Source organism: Pristis pectinata, chromosome 5 (genome assembly GCF_009764475.1).
Source record: "Pristis pectinata isolate sPriPec2 chromosome 5, sPriPec2.1.pri, whole genome shotgun sequence".
Taxonomy (NCBI): domain Eukaryota; kingdom Metazoa; phylum Chordata; class Chondrichthyes; order Rhinopristiformes; family Pristidae; genus Pristis; species Pristis pectinata.
The window spans coordinates 15,467,816-15,488,544 of record NC_067409.1 but is presented as its reverse complement, the minus strand read 5'-3'; the positions used below and the strand labels follow the sequence as shown (position 1 = coordinate 15,488,544).

The window sequence follows — 20,729 nt, the reverse complement described above, 5'->3', positions numbered from 1 at the left end:
CGCACACATACACACACACACACATACACACACACACTGCACACACACACACACAGTCTTAGACAGGGAATAAAAATTAAAGAGAGCCGCTAACTGATCAGAAATACTTTCAGTGCGCTGGATTTTTGTTCTTTTTTTAATAGAGGCGGTCACGTGACGCGGGTCCCCGGGATCCTAGACACGTGCCTCCGTCCAATAAACGGGGAGGAGATTCACCACATGACGATGAGACTTTGATTAGATGACAACGCCGCGTAACTCCCATCTCCCCCCCTCTCCCTTATTTAAAGCTGTAGAATCTCTCCTCCAAGGCATAACCCGCACCGGAAAAAGGCTCCCACAAACACCCAGCACACGCCAGCGCTTTAATTCATCAGTCATTTTCACCTCCAGCCAATTAGAACAAAAAAAACTCATACATTTTACTGTGACCTTTTTTCCCCTAATACCCTCTGTACAATAGAAATCTTTTTTTCTCTGTGCACCTACCCACAATCCTTCGCCCTATTATTACACAAATAATATTTGATTGGGTAAAGCACAAAGCGATGGGGGGAAGAGATGAGAGGGAGGGAGGCGGACAGGACAGTTATTTCTCTTGTCCATTGAAAGCTTTAATTTCAGTGTGGGTTTCCCAATCACTCCACTGGCTTTGGAAAGGCGGATTTGAAATTGCATAGGTGATTTAATCTGGCTTCCTTTCAAACCTTAGAAATTCAGTAGCAATGCCAAGTCTTCAAGGTAAGATGTTTCATAGTAACAGGGTGGGAAACCTGGACCCGGACTAGACTCATTCATGGCCCTTGGAAGTCACAATTCATTAAACGGTCCCGCTTCAAAGAAGGGTCTCTCTCTCTGCCGCAAACTCGTGTGATATTTACTTCATTTGTTGGTCCGCAGCGGGAAAGACAAAGCAAAGGAGCATCCGACCGCAACTGGCCGGGTTATTTCGGGTTAGACTCCGGTGCCTTACTTAGGAGCCCGACGCCTGAAAATCGGACTGTGGGAGTCACTAGAACTAGGAATAATCGAGCGCTCTGCAGCTTTGGGTAAAACATCCACATTCCACCTCCACTCTTCCCCCCCCCCCCCCTCTTTCGCCGGGAATCAGGGGCTGGCTTCAGTCGGGAATCCTTCAGAAGTTGCAGGACAGCCGCCGAGGTGGAAAGGAGGTTTTTTTTTAACCGAGGGAGATGCTGCCCCGCTTTGTGTATGTTTTTTCGCACGTCCGATTCCTCAGTCCGCATCCCGCGGCACACACTCAATCGGAAGGTGGCGTGCGGCTGTGGGAAGGGGGTAGAGCGGGGGGCCGGGGCGGCAGGAGAACTGAAATCGGTCGGTGACCACCCCCCCCCCTCCTTCCCCTTCCCCTCCCCCCACCCCAGGGACGTAATGCGACGGTCTAACTGACACACAATAACTATCCGTGGTGTTGCAACGCCAACTGGCTTTGGCGCAATCTTCCAACCAAAGAGACGCCAGAGAGAAAGAGAAAAAAAACACAACCGATCCGGTGAAACTTTCCCCGTGTGTTTATGATCCTCAAATTAAAACGGCGAAGTAATCATTTAGAATGCTTTTTTAGCCTATTTGCAACTCTCCCCAACCCCCACCAACACATCCCCACTTACATTCTCATGTTTACGTTTCTGCAGATGGGAGGCGTCGGCAACGCCAAAGTTTGTAAGAAATCTTTAAGCAGCCGATTATTTTTTTTACCAAGATTTTTTTTCTGGTGTTGCACGCGGTGAGCCGGATTGCGGCAGATTCACCGCGCTCACAGAAACTATGAAAGCCGATTAGAGTGACTCCGCCAAGCAGTTAGCGATTCTAGAGCTGATCTGGCGTGTTAATACCCGTAATTAAGGCCCCAGAATGTTGTTGCAAGGTGTTTAGCTATTAGCTATTTTCCTTGCGGGTCTTCACTAGTTGAAACAAGTTATAGGTTCAATCGGGTTAAATGGACTTAAAATAATGCCTCGCCTTTAGATGGGGTTTAACCTTTCGGTGGGAACGAAATAATGTGAGGGCTTCTTGTAGGCAACAGTTTAGGAACACCGATTAGACGATACTTTGAGATATCTGGACATCAGACGTTTTATAAACAATTATGCATGAACAAGATATGAATTATGAATTTCAAACCAGTGCTCAGTCGTGGTTTTGAACGGCGATCGTGTTGTCGTTGCTGGTGCCTTCCACTGATGTCCGGACAGGTTTTGTTTTGTCTGTGAACAGTTTTGGCTTCTCCCGCTCTCGCCAGCAAACGTGCATGTATTCAGAGCAAACTTTATTTACCTCCCTCCCCCACCATTGACCCGAAGCTGGCGATTACCTCCTGCCTGGTTGGACCTACTCTCTACACCCACCATCCCCGCTCCCCTTCCCTCTCGCACCCCACCGCGCGCGCGCGCGTGCGCGCACACACACACACACACACACACACACACACACACACACACACACACACACACACACACACACACACACACACACACACACAGATCTTTTGGAGTAGAACATTTCCCGCCTTATACCAAAATCATTCAGAGTAAATAATTCCTCTCTATTTCCCATTGCATAAATGAGGTTTCAATCTAAGACAGGTGTGTTAATGATCCACAGTGATCCATAGATATGAACATTCCCCATATCCGAACATGTCTGAAGTCTAGAATGTCATCATTGGTATTTTTGCTACAAATATTGTTTCAAACACATGTATAGTATATAGCAGCATCTGCCACAGGTACTTGGCGCAGAATAGCCAGTGAGTGGTTGCTGGAGACCCATTTGTTCAGACTGTGCACCTCCCGCCACTCCCACCCCCCCCCCCCCCCCACCTAACTTCGCATACATTCCATGCACTTGCTAAAATCAACATTATAATTGTTATGGAAATTAGCCCGTACGTTTCTAACGAACAGGCAGAGAAAAATGCCACATATGCCACGATGCGTATCAATACGGAAAATGCCCGTCCCTGTTTATGATCAAAGTGCAATAAAACTAAAACTTCCAATTACTTTTCTCACACAATACAACCGGTTTAGTTGAAAGGACGAACTGTGCAAACTGTAATGAACCCGAGGCTAGTCTGTTCCACGTCTGAAATGAACTCTCCAGCAGCCACAATGTGTTTTGTGAATTTAATTTTGTTCATTTGTATCGTCATGGACGCATCCTGCACTCCTCTTCCTCCACCCCGCCCCAACACAGTGTTTTTTGAGTGTCACATGGTCGTGAAAGGTGCTAAGGAAATGCAGGCTTTTAGAAGGGAAGAAAATCAGAGGAGATGAAAGTAATTAGTTGGGACTATTCTTACATTGTGATTGTCACTGGTCCGTGATAGCCCGATAATCCTATACTCCAATTCAGCTCAAAGGACAATGGGAATGCAGGGAACCATCGACTGCTCACTCCTCGCCCTTTGCTGCCACGGCCTCCACCTTTTCCCCCCAACGATAACAAGCGCCCGGATTCCCCTCCCCACTTCCACTTCATTATGTGATTTAAAACTTTAGGGTGGAAAGAAAAAGCGAATCACGAAACCGTAACAGCGTAGACCGAGACCACTCGGTCCATCGAGTCCTCTCCAGCTCTTCGAAGAGCAATCCCGCCAGCCCCAGTCTCACACTCTCCCACAATAGCCTTACAAATGTTAAAGCTTCGGGTATGTCTCCAATTGACTTTTCAAAGCCACAGATGAGCCCGCACCTACCACCCGTTCAGGTAATGCATTCCTGACCATATTCATTCGTGTTCGTTATCCACCCCTCTTTATTGGGAGCGGATATACTATACGGCGAGGCCTCGTTGCCCCATTGAAGGAGAATCCTCTCATCAGCTGCAATTTTTAAAGTTAACCCACAGTTTAATACGCCGCTGGAAAACTATTCTCAATGCAGAACGACAGTATTAATTAGCTCTGCGAGAGTGAAGGTGTTTTTATCAGTGTGAAAGGAAGACCAAATGCCAACAGTATGAACCAACAAATTGCTACATTCTAAAGAGCCCCACACCTCAGATACACCCAGTTCACAGGTATTGAAATGACCTTCTGTTTTGTTTCTACATCAGGCAGTGGGTGAAGTAGGAAGCACACCAAGACTTAATTTGTGTCTTCCTGTGCTTCTGGCCTTACTGGTGAGCTCAGGGACTCACCCGGTACTTTATGTTTCAGACCAAATGTCACTGAAGATGACTTGAAAGCACCACCAGCATTCTATATTCGGAGACACGAGATAACATACATTGGAGTGAAGATCTGTGAGTGTAGCTACTGTTTATTCAGCCACAGCACGTTCACTAAAGTGGGCGAAAGAAACTGATCGAATGAACAATTAGGATATCTCTGGGTTTACCATTTAACATTTTATTCAGCTAATGTGTCCATGCTCTTCCCAACAACTGTATTTTTTTTGTCTTTTAGTAACACCTGGTAAATTAATCCCAGTGCCTTCACACAAACAGTATGAGCCCGTTGAATATCGGTGAGTTCATGTTTAATTAAACCACTTACAATATTTCTGTGGACGTACTCTCCATTCACCCAGCTCCTTCCTCAGTCCTGAGTTCAGTAGAATTTTCGTGCCATTGACAGGGCGGTTAATTTGCCTCAAGATGCAGAAAGTCTTTTTTTGGACACTTCTGAGCCAGGATTGGTGACGCTCGCAGCCTGGCTGATTCTTCTTCGGGATTGTGTTCTAAGGGTTAAATTTATGCAAACTGAAAAGTACATTTGCTAATAAATCTCTCCTGTATACGGCGTGTGACGGGCGCGCTAATGACAAACACCAGAAAGACAATGAAGTATTAAAGGGTAATTATGTTAACCCCTGAAGGGTTTACACCAATCAAAGTGTCCATCGTAAATCAAAACATGCGCCACATTTTGTATTACTGTCTTATTAAGATTCCCACACCCCACACTTTAGAAAAAAATGTTCGCACCTATGTAAAATAGTAAATTAGGTCCAGTTTGGTTAAATACTCTGTACATTTCAAGAGGGGCTCCCACCTTCTACTTTCGTCTCCTGAGTGACTGCAACGTTTTACTGAGTGCTGCATAAATACAAACCTCAAGTTTTCCAAAAGAACCAGATGTTCTTCCTTAACCCACACCTCCTTCTGCCATCTTATTACTGCATCGGTTGGCATTTTAAACTCGTGAAAGATTCTGAAGCATTCCTATTTTCTGTACTTTGGAGTCTAATCAACGTTCCAGTAATACGTCCAGGCATATCGTTCGGGAGTGAAACATAACTTTCAAATTTGGAACATTGCAAATCAATCAGTTCAATTATCTTTCATATATTTCCATCCAAGGAAGGGGTTGCGATGATAGAGGCGAGGAAGCACTACCTGAGGGGAAATGTCTGAAGCAATGATATGGGTCCCAGTTTTCTCTTTCCCACAAGGGCCGGGGTGTGGGGTGGGTGGGAGAGGAAGGAAGGGGAATTTATAGTTCCTGGATCTCTGAATCTCCATAGGATAAATGCAAACTTTTTTAGTTTTACCCCAAATGGTAAACAGATATGGTTAACAAACGCCAGTTTCCTCTGGCCTCAGACTGCGCAGCCGGGGCTTGAGGACGCTGGTCAGAAATTGGATTATTTTAGCGGGACAAACACACGCGTTGAATATCGAAGCTAATCCCTCAATAGGTGTGAAACATTCCCAGTTCTGGAATCATAAGGGCCCACGTTGTTAAGCATTTTGCAAACCGGAGTTAAAACGGCAGTGGCTGGAAATTTGGGAATTATTGCACCAGGCCAGACCCGAGCTAAACAAAAACAAGGGCATGAGTTACTTGCAGAGTAACTTTGCGTTTAATTTCAGACCGAATAAACTCTCTCTCTCTCTGTCTGTCTCTGTCTCTCTCTCTCTCTGTCTCTCAAATCACTTGGATGGCTAACTAATGACTTCGGGTCGCCGTTGCAAATCACATCACAACATATGAAATCAGGACGTTGAAAACATAATGGTAAAATGTAGCATTTGTACAACTGTGACCATGTCAACATGGTATAAACTGTTATCGGGTAAGTGCACAGAAATGTGGTGAACACCGGCCGACCGGTGGAGGAAGTGCACACTCAATACACGCTCAGATGGAGAGAAGGTTAACCCGAATCTATCATCAATCTCTTACCCTTATCTTACTATTTTCCTTTAGAATTCGAAACACAGTCTTTCTCCTTGCCTCGAATTTCAAGGCTTTTCTCACTTCCGAGCTGCTAATCCTTCTAGACACAACAAGGAATATTGTGACGGTAAAATTCTGCAACACTATCCGATCCTGGGTATTAACGTAGGCCCAGGCGAGGGAAACAGGATCCGCTCGAGTATTTAGCCTAAAAAAAAGTAGCGAATTCCTTTGGCTTTTCACGTCGGTATAATTTTCTTCTAACAGGGGGTGCAGAAATGGGCCTCATTTAATGTGACAATTTGAACCCCCACATTCTACGATTGTTAGTTTTGTTTTCGAGCGGCCCCTTTAAATCCCGATCAATCCGCGATTAAGTGTGGCTAACTTTTGGGTGCTGATATCTACCACCAGGCATGAGGTGACAGTTATAAATAAAGGGACAAAGGCTTGCTTGCTTGGGGGAAAAGGGTACCATTTTACACCACTTGCGGAGTATATGGGCTTAATCTATATTGGTCCAATATTTGACTCTTCCTTGTCCAACCATCTCTTCTTCTGGAACCATAGTCAATTACAGCGTTGTTTGTTTCCTGCACAGTCTGTTGTAATTCTAACAGTTCCCTGCCAAGGTGCTCAGTTTGAAAGTATTGTTTGAAGCTTTACTCTGCTTATTTGCATTTCCACTTGCTTTATCTTTGTGTGTGTGTGTGTGTGTGTGTGTGTGTGTGTGTGTGTGTGTGTGTGTGTGTGTGTGTGGTGGGGGGAAGAACACGTGAGCCCGGTTGTACCCAGAGAGTTAATCAATTGTAAATGTGCCGGCCTCGCTGCCTCACATTCGTTGGTGAATGTTGGACAAGATCTCCCCACCCCCACCAGTTTCCGGCCAACTCTCCCACCTGCCTCCCAATCCCACCCTCCCCTCTCTTGGTTATTTCTTTTTTTCAATTCCGTGCTTTTTTTGGGGATCAATCTGACTAAATATAAAATCGATCAGTGCTGAAACTGTCAGACACGGTTGCAGAGATATGCGCCTGAATCGAGGCTTTTCATTTGTGGATATGAAAACGTAAACTGGAAATAAAAAAAATAAAACAGCAACTCCGCTTGAATTATAAAAAAATGTTTGTCTGAGCGTTCAAGTTAGAGGATCTTGTAATTTCCGAAGCACAAGATTTTTTTTCACACTGTTGAGTCTATTTGAATAGGCAGCTAATACGCTTGTCCCACGGCTGCTTTAAGGGCTGAACGTTTCCTCCAATTCTAAATTCCACAAAGTGACCAGCTGTTCTCCATCAATACTTCTCAAACGGGGCAAATGGCGACAATGTTGTACTTAGGTGGTTAATTCCAATATAGAAATTTCGATATACACTCGTTAGGATCTGGGGTCGGAGGCGTTTATATTCAGAATGTCATTGGCAATTCAGTGCCGTAGGGTCAGGGATGTCACACTTGTCTCCGCGTTTAAAAGTATTTATGAATGAACGGCGTTGAAGTTGCCAGCCCATAGATCATAGAGCAGTGCGACTACAAGGATGTGGTCCAATGAATTGGCGCAACGGCAGCCAGAACACAATGCGAGAGGTCACAATCTGAATCTTCAAACTCCAAACATGAGAGTTGAAAAAGCCGGATTGCCTGTCATGTCCTTAAAATGTGACTTATTAAAAACAAAACGAAGGCTTCTTGTCATTGTGGGGAGTAGATGAGAGGTTAAAATATTGGTTTAAAAAAACCCTGTGCGGAGTCTACTGCAGTCTCAGAGCCGTGTATTGTTAACGACACACGTTGTAAACCCCTTATGAGGGCCCAGCAGATGACGCAATTTCTATTAAAATGCAGCCTCTATCTAAAGCGTGAAACATCTGCTTTTATCTTGCAATGGACACTCTAGCTGACAATTATACGAAATTTCTCAGCTCTTCATATATAAAAATAGAAGTAAACTTGTCCAGGGCGTAAGTGGGATTCTTGTAATGATCGTATCTAAATCATTCCGCTGTTTCGACAACCTATTACTTTTTATTTAACCGGAGTCACACTAATAACGCGTGAAATCACAATCAGATGACTGGGAAACTCATCAGAAATGCTCAATTGGCGATTATATTGTAACTTTAACCCGAGAAAATGTAGAACAAACCAGACAATTTGTGCACATTTAAAATAAATAAATCCAGTCAGATTTTAGGAATTGCTGAGGGTGCTGTGTTTTGGAGTTGATGCAGTGGCTGGTTTAAAATCTTTATTTTGGCGAGCAGGGGTCGTTATTTGATTGGATTTTAATAAAACAAGTATCGATATTTCATTCGGCGCTCGGTCGCTGCTGAGCGCTCCCTTTTTTTGTCGCTGTTTTTTTAAAAAAAAAGTTTGAACCAATTTCTTTGAAATGGTAAAGTGAACATCAGAGGCCCTCTCTTAAACGGAGTGGACACTTTGAAAAAATGTTGCGAAAGATAATTTCCAGGTTTTAATTACTGTTTAATCCGCCTGATCGCCACGGCGTGAAGAAATCCCCTCTGAATGGGCCTTTCTGAAAAGCGCCGTCAGGATTGTGCATGCAGCCCCTAATCGAGCCCTTTGCAGTAGTGTATTACACACTCCTCTCTCCTAAAACGCAATTAAGGACCTGTAGATAAACCTAATTGAATGATGGTTCTTGTCTTTGGAGACACCGTTTAGTAAAATGGCTTCATTGACAGCCGGAGCCTGATCATTTATCCCGCTTTCAACTTTTGTATAGCTGGTGCTGGTGTATAATAGGATGATAAACAATTTGAAGTCATTAGTCTTTCAAATTAATGGCGTCCTGGCCCACTTTTTCAGAATGCCATTTTCGTGATATTTTCATTAAATGCACGTGTGGATTCCACGGGACATTATTTCCAAAGAGCGGACTGAATGACAATAACGAAGATTGCTAATTTGATCGTCCCGCTGGCCTTTCCTTGGGTAGATGTTGCCATTATTTCACGGAACGTGAAGTTAGTGCAAATCTCCGGTAACCCAGAAAATGAAGCGTTTATAAACAAAACAGAATTGTGATATGATGATGTAATATGTGGCAACAGAAACAAGCAAAGTGTATTAGTGGCAGGGACAATGTCCAGGGCACCTTTCCCATCAATGAATGAATGTCTGCTTCCGATTTAAACACGCCACTGTCGACACATTCATTCATAAGAATTTTGTTTTCTGACTCTAGCTGCATATAGTATGACATATTCTTGTTGCAAAGGACTGGGGAGATTCACTAACACAAAAGGGCAACGTTCCAAGCAAAGCAACTTCGCATGTTGACTGAAACATGACGGGGTACGGCGGTCTAGTTTGGGAATTAGCAAATGGGTTCTCTGACGTTGTAAGGAATTAATTGTAATATATGGGACGGTTATAAAGAATACAGTTAATTCATTTAAATTCGCATATACCAACAGTATATCAACCCCATGCACACTACTAGTTGCACAACTCAGACCGTTTGTTACAGAAAGCGATTTGGGACTCTCTGCAAAGCCGATTTATCTTGTCAAGCGGCCTGCTCTTTACTCTGAAGAGGGCGGTTTAATACAGTTTCTCCCGGTGCCATTATTACGAACTCAATGTCATCATTTTTTGTTAATGGTCAGGGTTCACTAAATCAAGCCACATCTGTTGATGTTTCCCACCTTTCAGTAATCCATTTACTGCAAACAGGACTGCCACGTAAATCTTGAAGAAGAAAGTATATTCTGGGTTGGCTCAGTTGGAGAGAAACTCACCCCAGAATAGTAAACCTGTCCCTTTTCCAAGTGCCGGCTAACCACTGCGCTTGTCCGAAACATTTTGCCTTCCTTCAATTTCCCCATATCTTTTTATTTCATCTAAATCTTTTGGATTTCTGGCCGGTTTTATTGCTGGAGCAGCTAAATCTAGAATACTTGATTACCAACATATCCCAGAACCCTGTTCTGGGATATGGATGGCGTTGTCTATATCTTCTTCTCTGGAAGTCACTAAAACGCTTTTTCGCCCAATATTAGTTTGGGTGGTTAATGAGTAACTTCATTCTGGTCAAAATGAAAGACCGGAACAACTCGGACGTGACATCCCTTGTGAATGATAGAAAGCCACAAAAGTTAACTTTAGGAGGCTAGATATATTAGAATCTGCACGGCCGCGCTAAACCACTGCTGAAATAAGGAGCAAGTGGGTAGGTTCTGAACAAACATTTTGAAATAACGTTTGCTGTTGCAACAATTACGAATGTTGAAGAAAGGCAAAAGTTATTTTTAAAACTTTTATATTTGCACAACCATAACTGATAACGAATAAAGTTTACTACAAGGCCGAAAAACACCGGCTAGTGGACAAAAAAAAGGGATGAAATGCGTTCACATAAACACTAAAGCACCTTGCTACCAAAAAACTTGACACTGCCGAGTCTCAGCTTTGGGAAATCGACAGCATGACAAATCGATTCATAGACAACAAAGGTCTGGAATTTGAATTCTGTACAAAATAGTTTCCAAAGACCCATGTTAATAAACTTGACTTGTATATATTCGCACCGGAAGCGTTAATAATAGATGAAAGAAAGAACTCAGTGTCTCTAATGCCGGACAGAAGGTATGTAACAAAACTGGACTAGTACTTTGACCCTGCAGCCAGTGTTTACTTCCAGATGCACCAACACTCGACTTTCTTAAGACCGAGGAAACACTACAACGGTGTGCGCATTTTATTTGTGGGCCCAGTTACTCAGAACTTCTGTTGTGGGAAAGGTCATCCCGATTTGCTCATTCTTCTGAAGAAACCCTGTTTTGTTTCCATTTTGCTGTTGTGAGTGGGATCCTCACTTTCCTTCCCCGTTGATTTTACTCGCCACCCTCTCCTACCCAGTCACGAATTGACGTTACCGCCGCCGCGTATCCGGGCTTCCACGGTTCCACAAGGCATATTTCCCTTTCATTTGATTCGTATTTTTGCGCAGTGCTCCTTTATCACTGCAGAACAGCAAGTCCCCACTTTTCTGGAGAATTTTAATCCTCCCAATTCAGCCAAACCCAGGTCCACTTCTTCCCCTCATACATACACTTGCAGTAAACAAACACGTCCCGGAATAAATCAAGATGATTATCGGATTGTTGAACATATTTCTAAATATTTTTTCCCTCCCTTCCTATTTGCATCGGCAACATTAAACTACAACTCAAGAGCACTTAAATATCCCTCTAACTTGCTTTAATCCTAGATATTTCGCAATTATGAATTCTCAGATACTCATTACAGGGGAAGACAATACCTTTGTACCGCCTCCAGCCGCAGCTGTGGGCTACAATAAACCTAATTACCATAGGCGCCAGCTTTCCAAACATTTTGAGGGCAGATCAAGTCAAGGTTGAGGTTTAACAGGCAGAACATGTTTTTATTTTGGGAGGGGTGGTTGTGGAAATTTCATTATCAACAACAGTTCCTTATATTTAAAAAAAACAGTATTTATAACAAACATTTATTCCAAAGGCCGGGCCTCAGTTCCCAAAAACCTCCCGGAGTTTGCAGCTATGCTAATTACTCGTGGATTATCGAGCGGCCAGATAGTTTGTTATAAGAATGGAATGTGGACACAGAAACGGCTCGTTGCACCCCAGAGGTCAGTCTTGTAATTTGATGGAACAATTTTTTTAACGGAAAAAAAACCGCTTTATTTTCGATTCCTTTTTTTCCCTCTCTCTAGACATGTTCTGTTTAGCATTTCTCCCCAGCGAGAATAAATAGGTTGCATGAGGGTTCAAAATATTCAAATGCACAAGCAAATGTTGCAGATTTGCCTGTGGCGTTGCACCTTAAATGGCTGAGGTTATTGGCAGGGTCTTGAGGTCACTCCTGTAAACTTCACACGCAGAAAATTGCAGTCACTATTCGTTTGTCACAGTCAATTACCAGGGTTTCATCTACACTGAATCATTTCAGGAGGACTTCGCGAGGTATTGGTCTCCAGACCGTGAGATCGAAGGGTAGAGATAAGACCGCCATGACGTCATCAGGAGAGCACGGGCCCTTTGATGTCAGCTGTCATTGACGTGGCTGCCCTGTCAATCAATTTCCCGGGGGGCTTCCTACCCTATTCATAGCCAGAGACTTCTTATTAAAAAATCTCCAATACTCCACTCCTCCGTGTGAAGCGAGAGTCTCTGCAGGATTACAGGATTGTCATGAACCACAGGTGTGTGGAATTTTAAAATTTAGGAAAAAAAACCCAATTCCAATACAGAACCTGTTAAGGTGCCTCACAGCAGTCCCACCTAAAGCCAATTACACTGAAAAGTCAGGCCAGGTAATTACTCCATCCCCCTCAAAGCTTACATGGACTTTATAGATCTAGGAGGAGTGACATCAATCAGTGGCAGGGATTTTAAATGTTAGTTGAAAGCTAGGAAAACCATCAGCAAATTCTGTACTGTTGTGTTTAATGTTTACCAGGGTCCACTAACTGCATTGCTCTGGCTAAAACACTCCTGCGCTCGCTCTCCCTTTCATCCAGTCCACGCTCTCTTTTTCAATCCATATTAATGACTCAGGCAAGAAATCTACCAGTGTTTTGAATGCCTCCATGATTTAACTTCTACAGCCTTTTTGGATAAAGATTTTCAAAGATTCACCGCCATCTAAGTGAAGAAATGTCTCTATATTTCTGGGACCCCTAGTTCTGGAGTCCACAGCCAGGAAAAATACCTCCACTCATCCATCCTGTTCAGCCCTTTAAGTATTTTGTATTTGACATTGAGATCAGCTCTCATTCTTCAAAACTCTGGAGAACAGAGGCCCAGCCTACTTAATCTCTCCTCAAATGACAGACCAGGAACCAGTCAGGTGAATCTTCACCGCACTCCCTCTTTTGCAGATACATTTTTTGAGGTAAGGTGACCAGAACTGTCCGCAACATTCCAGGTGCGGTCTCAGCAATGCCCTAATTAATTGTAGTAAGACACCGCTACTTTTGCACTCAAATCCTCTTACAATAAAGGTCAATGTACTATTTACCTTCTTCATAGCCTGCTATACCTGCAGGTTAGCTTTCAGTGACCTATGTGTGACCTCATTCGGGTCTCCAAGAACATAAACATTTCTTAATCTCTCACCATTTAAAATATATTATGTTTTCTGCTTCTGTCTCCCAAAGTGGATAAAGTCAGATTTTTCCTCTGCCTTGAATAACAGGGAATGGAGGGATATGGATCATGTGCAGGCAGAAGGGACTTAGTTTAATTTGGCATCGTGCTCAGCACAGACATCGAGGGCTGAAGGGCCTGTTCCTGTGCTGTACTGTTCTATGTTCTAGGTTGTTGGCTACTCGTGTAGCTTGCCTGGATGCCTCTGTGGCATTCTCATCACTCCTCACACTCCCATTTAGTTTCAGGTCATCAGTTAATTTAGTCCCTTCAGCCAAATCGTTGATACAGATTGCGAATGGGTGGGGCCCAAGCACCGATCTCTATGTTACTCCACTAGTCAGAGCCTAGCAACTTGAGAAGAATCTGTTTAGTTCTACCCTTTGTCATCCACCTGTTAAACCAGTCTCAATCCATGCCAGTACATTTCCCATTGTTCCATGTGCCTAATCTTGTTCATGAACCTCCTGTGTAGGATCTTATTTTGAAAATCCAAATAAACTACATCCACTGGTTTCCTGAGTCATTCTCTCTCCTCTTCCATCAGGTAGAAGATACAGGAGCCTGAGGGCACGTACCACCAGGCTCAAGGACAGCTTCTACCCCACTGTGATAAGACTATTGAATGGTTCCCTTATACAATGAGATGGACTCTTGACCTCACAATCTACCTTGCACCTTATTGTATACCTGCACTGCACTTGCTCTGTAGCTGTGACACTTTACTCTGTACTGTTATTGTTTTTACCTGTACTACCTCAATGCACTCTGTATTAACTCAATGTAACTGCACAGTGTAATGAATTGACCTGTACGATTGGTATGCAAGACAAGTTTTTCACTGTACCTCGGTACAAGTGACAATAATAAACCAATACCAATATATCCTCAAATAGCTTCAATAGATCAGTAAAATGTGATTTTCCTTTCATAATTCTGTGTTGACTCAGTTCAAAAATATTATTTTCTAAATATATTGGTATCACATCCTTTATTATAGTTTTCCCTATTGCTGATGGTCACTAAAGGGTTGGTAGTTCCCTATTTTCTCTTTCCCTCCTTTGGTAAATAGTGGGGTCACATTTGTTAAGCTCCAATCTGCAGGAATCATTCCTGAGTCTATAGAATTCTGGATAACAATGACCAGAGCACCCACTCTTATCATAGCCATCTCTTTCGAATCTCTGAGATATAGATCATCATGTCCTTGGGAATTCAGGCTTGTTAACCTCTCTAGACTTCTTAATAATACAAATTTCTTTTGCTTCCTCGTTTGCCTCAAGGGACCCCTGGTTCTCCGGTATTTCTGAGAAGTTTTTTATGAATCCTCTGGAAATATATTTATCAGTATTTGTTTAATTCCTCTGTCAATTCTCAGTGATGTGCAGGAACAAAGACTCTGCATAAATCCTTGGCAGGAATGCCGAGAGAGTGGTGAGGGAAGTATAAGGGACCTTCAGATTTTTAAATAGGAGCACAGAGTAGAAAAGCAAGGAAGCCGCGTCTATCTTACTAGTTGGGCTACAACTGGAGCATTGCATCCAATTTTCTTCTGCTGACTTTTGGAAGGATGAGAAGGTCCTCCAGCCAGTGGAGGAAAGGTTTACTAGAGAGGTATCACAGAAATGGTAACCCTACAGAATGAGGCCATTCAGCCCATCTAGTACACAATATCTCCATGTAAGTGTACTCTGGCTCATCCCAGTCCTCTGCTCTCTTGCCATAGCTCTGCAAAGACTGTTTTTGCATACTTATCCAGCTCTCTTTTGAAAGCCACAGTTAAATCTGCCTTTGCTATTACCCCTATAATACATTCCAAACCACTCAGCGTGTATATTAAAAAGAACCTTCATGCCGGTTTTGGTTCTTTTGCTAATCCCCTTCATTCTATGTCTCCTGGTTCTCGACCCCTCTGGCAATGGGAACAGCTTCTCTCTACTTCCTCTGCCCACATCCTTTATGATGTTATATTCCTCTGTCAGATCTTCTCATAATCTCCTCTGTTCCAAGGAGAACAATCCCAGCCTCTCCAGTCTATCTGCATAACAAACGCCCTTCATCCCTGGAATCACTTTGGTTGATTCCTCCTCCACCATTTCAAAGCATTCACATCTCCCCTAAAGTGCATGCTCACAACTAGACACAATACTCCAGTTTTGGCCAAACTAGTGTTTTATAAAGTTCCGTCATAACTCCCTCTCTCTTCTACTCTGTGCCTCTATTAATGTAGTCCAGGAGATCATAAACTTTTGAACTACTTTCTCAATCTTCCCTGCCATTATCAAGGAACAATGGACCAATACACCTCTATATGGACCCAATGCACAAGGAAAAATACACCTCTAGATCTCTCTGTTCCTGTACCTATTTGAGAAACATCTCCCCTCTACTTTATTGTGCCTCTTCTCATTTTTCCTGTCTGAATGTAACACTTCATATTTCTCAATATTAAACGTCATCTGCCGCTTATCCTCCCGTTTCACCAGCCCATCTTTACAAGGATCAGAATCAGATTTATTATCTCTGACATATGTCGTGAAATATGTCGTTTTGCGGCAGCAGTACAGTGCAAGACATAAAAATTACAATAAGTTACAAAACTAAATAAATAGTGCAAAAGGGGAATAATGAGCTAGTGTTCATGGGTTCATGGACTGTTCAGAAATCTGATGGCACAGGGGAAGAAGCTGTTCCTGAAACATTGAGTGTGGGTCTTCAGGCTCCTGTTACTCCTCCCCGATGGTAGTAATGTGAAGAGGGCATGTCCCAGGGTCCTTAATGATAGATGCCGCCTTCTTGAGGCACCACCTCTTGAAGATGTCCTCGATCTCCATGAAGTCTATTAGTATCCTCCTCAAAGTTCACTATCCCTTCAATTTCTGACTCATTTGCAAATTTTGAAATTGTGGCCTTTCACCCAAGTCCAAATCACTAATATATGTTAAGAAAATGAGTGTTTTTAGTTCTGATCCCTGAGAAACCCCACTCTGCACTTCTTTCTGGTCTGAAGAATAACCTTTAGCTACTAGTCCACCATACTGCTAGTATTGTGTATGGTTCTGGTCACTACAGGGATGTGGTAGCATTAGGAAGAGCGCAAAAGAGATTCACCAGGATCCTAACTGGAATGGAGGGTTTACTCTCATTGGAATGTAGGAGGTTGAGGGGTGACCTTATAGATGTTCATAAAATAATGTGAGGCAGAGATAGAATAGAGAGTCAGTCTTTTTCCCAGAGTAGGGGAGCCCAAGATAAGAGAGAGCATAGGTTTGAGGGGAGAAATTTAAAGGAGGTATGAGAGAAACATTTTTCACACAGAGATTGGTGGTCACCTGGAACGAGCTACCAGAGGAAGTGGTGGAGGCAGATACAATTACAACATTTAGAAGGCATTTGGACAGGTAATTGGATAGGAAAGGAGTGGAGGGACCTGATATAAGCAAAGATGGGATTAGTGTAGATGGGCTTTATGGTTGGCATGGATGAGTTGGGCCGAAGGGCCTGCTTCTGTACCATACGGCTTTATGACTCTGTGACTCCACTCACTGTTTCCTGTTACTTAGCCAACTTTCCATCCATGTCGTCATAGTCCTTTTATTCTATGGCTTAAATCTTGATGACAAACCTATTGTGACAACTTATAAAAGCCCTTTGGAAATCCATCTGTACCACACAAATCTGAATACCCTCATCTTCCTTTTCTATTACTTCATCAAAAACTCTATCAAATTAAACAAGATTTGTCTTTAATAAATCCAGAATGACTTTCTCTAGTTAATTCATATGTCCTGGCACCTGCTAGTTCTGTGCCTGATTATTGTTTTCCATTATTGAGGCTAAACTGATGGTCTGTGGTTACTGTGTTTATCCTTACTTTTTTGAACAACTGTGTAAAATTTGCAAATCAAAAAAACTACTGCAAGTCTGGAAATTTGAAACTACAAGCAGAAAATGTTGAAACACCCAGCAGGTGAGGCTATGAAAGAGAAACATTTAGAAAGTGTCAAAAACTGGGAAAGAGAGAAAACAAGTTAGTTTTCAGTAGCAGAGAAGTTGGAGGAAGGATAGAGAGAACAAAGGAAATATCTCTGACAGTGTGAGACCAAATGAATTAACGTGACAGCAAAGTAGCAGTTAAGATCAGATTATGCTTCTTTGTCTGTCTAATATGTTGTTAATAGTAAGCCTGATCTGCTGAATGTTTCTTGCATTTTCTGTATAAATTTGCAATTTTCCTGTCCGGCACCACTCCTGAATCTATGTTTGGAAGACTGTGGTCAAGGCTTTTGCAATGTCCTTCCTTTCTTCCCTCACCAACCTAAGATGCATTCCATCTGGACCAGGTGAATTATCCACCCTGCATACAACTAGCCTTTCTAGTAGCTCCACTTTAACTATTTTTTTTTGAGTAGTGGTCAGCGTAACGCTATTACAGCACCAGTGACCTGGGTTCAATTCCACTGCTGCCTGTAAGGAGTTTGTACGTTCTCCCTGTGTCTGCGTGGGTTTCCTCCGGGTGCTCCGGTTTCCTCCCACATTCCAAAGACATACGGGTTAGGAGCCGTGGGCATGCTATGTTGGCGCCGGAGGGGTGGCAACACTTGTGGGCTGTCCACAGCACATTCTCAGTAACACAAGAAGATGCATTTCACTGTGTTTTGGTGTACACGTGACTAATAAATAAATATCTTATCTTATCTTACCTTATCATCCAAAATCTCAGCTACATTTTCCTTTGCTGAGACTCCAGCAGCATCTTCTTCATGGTGAAGACTGATGTGAAGTACTCTCTTAGTGCCTCAGCCACACCCTCTGCCTCATCGTTATACCACACTGAAACAGGCCCTTCAGCCCAACTCCTCCGTGCAGTCCAAGTTGCCTACTTGAGCTAGTCCCAATTACTAGCATTTGGCCCATATCCCTCCAAACCTTTCCTATCCATGTACCTGCCCGAATGTTTTAGACTCCCCAACCCTGGGACAAAGACAGTGACCACGCATTTATGCCCCTCATGATTTTATACACCTCTATAAAGTCACCCCTCGGCCTCCTACACTCCAGGGAAAAGAATCCCAGCTTATCCATTCTCTCCTTATTCCCTCCAGAAGCAGTAGAGCCACTGCCTCAGTGCTCCAGAGACCAGGGTTCAACCCTGACCTCGATGCTGCCTGTGTGGAGTTTGCATGTTCTCCCTCTGCCAGAGAAAGTGGTTGAGGCAGGTACATTAATGATGTTCAAAAGCCATTTGGATAAGTACATGGATAGGAGGGATTTAGAGGGATATGGGTCAAAAGCAGGCAAATGGGACTAGATTGGTGGGCACCATGGACAGCATGGCTAGTTGGGCTGAAGGGCCTGTTTCCATGCTGTAGTACTTTACGACTCTATGACTCTGGCTGCATGGGTTTTCCCTGAGTGGTCCAGTTTCCTCTCACATCCCAAAAATATGTGGGTTGGTAGGTGACTTGCTCAGGCAGGTAACTTGCCCTAAAGTTGAGCGCACTAGGGATTTTCTCTTTGGAGAGAAGGAGGATGTGAGATGACGATAGAGGTGTACAAGATGATAAGAGGCATAGATCAAGTGGACAGTCAGAGACTTCTTCCCAGGGTGACAATGGCTAACATGAGGGGACATAATTTTAAGGTGATTGGAGGAAAGTACAAGGGGGATGTCAGGGATAAGTTTTTTACACAGAGAGTGGCGGGTACGTGGAACGCACTGCCTGCAGAGGTTGTGGGGGTGGATACATTAGAGGCATTTAAGGCACTCTTAGATAGACACATGAATGATAGAAAACTAGGGGGCTATGTGGAAGGGAAGGGTTAGATAGATCTTAGAGAAGGATAATATGTCGGCACAACATTGTAGGCCGAAGGGCCTGTACTGTGCTGTAGTGTTCTATGTTCTATGTAAAGTATAGCTGAGTGGTAGAATCTGAGGGAATGTGGGAAGAATAAAATGGGATCAGTGTAAACTGGGTTCCTAATGGTTGGCATGGACTCAGTGGGCCAAGGACTATAAATCATGTGGGGCAAACTGAATTAATTCCAAATTGAAGCAAAATGCAATTCCCCTCTTTGAATGACTCACATTGTGTCATGTTAGGTTGGACCCTGAACTCTGACTGTACTTTTACCATTAAATGTCACTGCCAAATGAACCCGCTTCTCATCACTGCCGCAGTTGTAGTGTAGCCCATACACTTCTAATACTAGAGATACTCAGCTACCAGTTCTGCATATTTCAGCAACAATATTTCACGTAGTCCCTTGTCACCAATGGATACGTTAACTGCACCATGCCCTTTATCTGACCACAACCTCTGATCAGCTCTTAGATTTACAGCAGCAAAAAGCTTTGCCTCAAGATGTGCTGTCAATTGCCAGTGCTTCTCACCAATCGGCTAAAGACTGGAGCTTGAAGGTGCTGATTTTAGTAACGTTGGGCCTTCATTCCAGATTTAAACAGCACAGCCCAGGTGCAGAACAAAATAAACTACACAGTAAGCCACCTTTTTAATGTAGATATATTCTTAAACCAAGAACACTTTTTATTTTGAAAGCTTTTACATCACACAGCAAGCTTCAAGTGCATGTGAAAATGCTTTTAGTTTAGTTTATTCTTTCTGCTGAAATTCATTTGTCACACTTTTGGGGGATGTGTCCTTAGCCAATTGTTGAGCATCCATAGCCTCTGAGAAAAAGAATTCCAATGACTTGAAACCCTACGTTTCTTCTGAGTCATAACTGGAGAATCCTCGAACAATCAACACCCTTAGTTTTCAATCCCCAGTCAGAGGAAATATCGCTCTAAAATTTTTATCATGTTTTGTTTTATATTTTGACCTTCTCACATTCTTCTACACAAATTAATTTTCTACTCACTCTCTTTTCATTGGAAAGATATCTCATCTAGGAATTAGTCTAACAAGGCCTTGTGGCACCCTCTCTAAGGCTGATGGTCCCGGGTAAGATATCAGCAAATAATTGCAAAGACTTCCTTACTCTTGTGCTGTAAGCACTTCCGATTCCTGTGTCGAGTTCTCCCTGTGACACCTGGGTTTCCCCAGGGTATTCGAATTTCCCCCCACATCCCAAAGGCCTGCTGGTTGTTAGGTTAACTGGTAACTGCAAATTCCCCCCAGTGTGGATGATTGGTGGGAGAATCAGGGGAGTGCTAATGGGCATGTGTGAGAAAATATGTTGCAGAGAAATAAATGGGGAATGTGGGAAATAAATGGGATCACCTTGAGAACCAACATGGACGATGGGCTGAATGGCCTACATCTCTGTCGTAAGGAAATACGAAATAGCAATAAAGATTAAAATACCATTGGCTTCCTAACTGCTTGGTATCTGCATTTTATGTATGTATGATTTGTTGTCAGGAAAACCAGAATACTTCTGATTCCGAACATTTGCTCATC

General features: G+C 43.1%; 1 long non-coding RNA gene across 1 annotated transcript; it reads left to right on the top strand.

Annotated features, from left to right (window-relative positions):
• Positions 1-591: 591 nt before the first annotated feature.
• On the top strand, positions 592-14,039 carry LOC127570349 (uncharacterized). Its single transcript, XR_007956352.1, has 4 exons — positions 592-741; positions 4,184-4,493; positions 11,654-11,783; positions 13,850-14,039. It is a non-coding gene; the product is annotated as an uncharacterized LOC127570349 (long non-coding RNA).
• Positions 14,040-20,729: the final 6,690 nt, after the last annotated feature.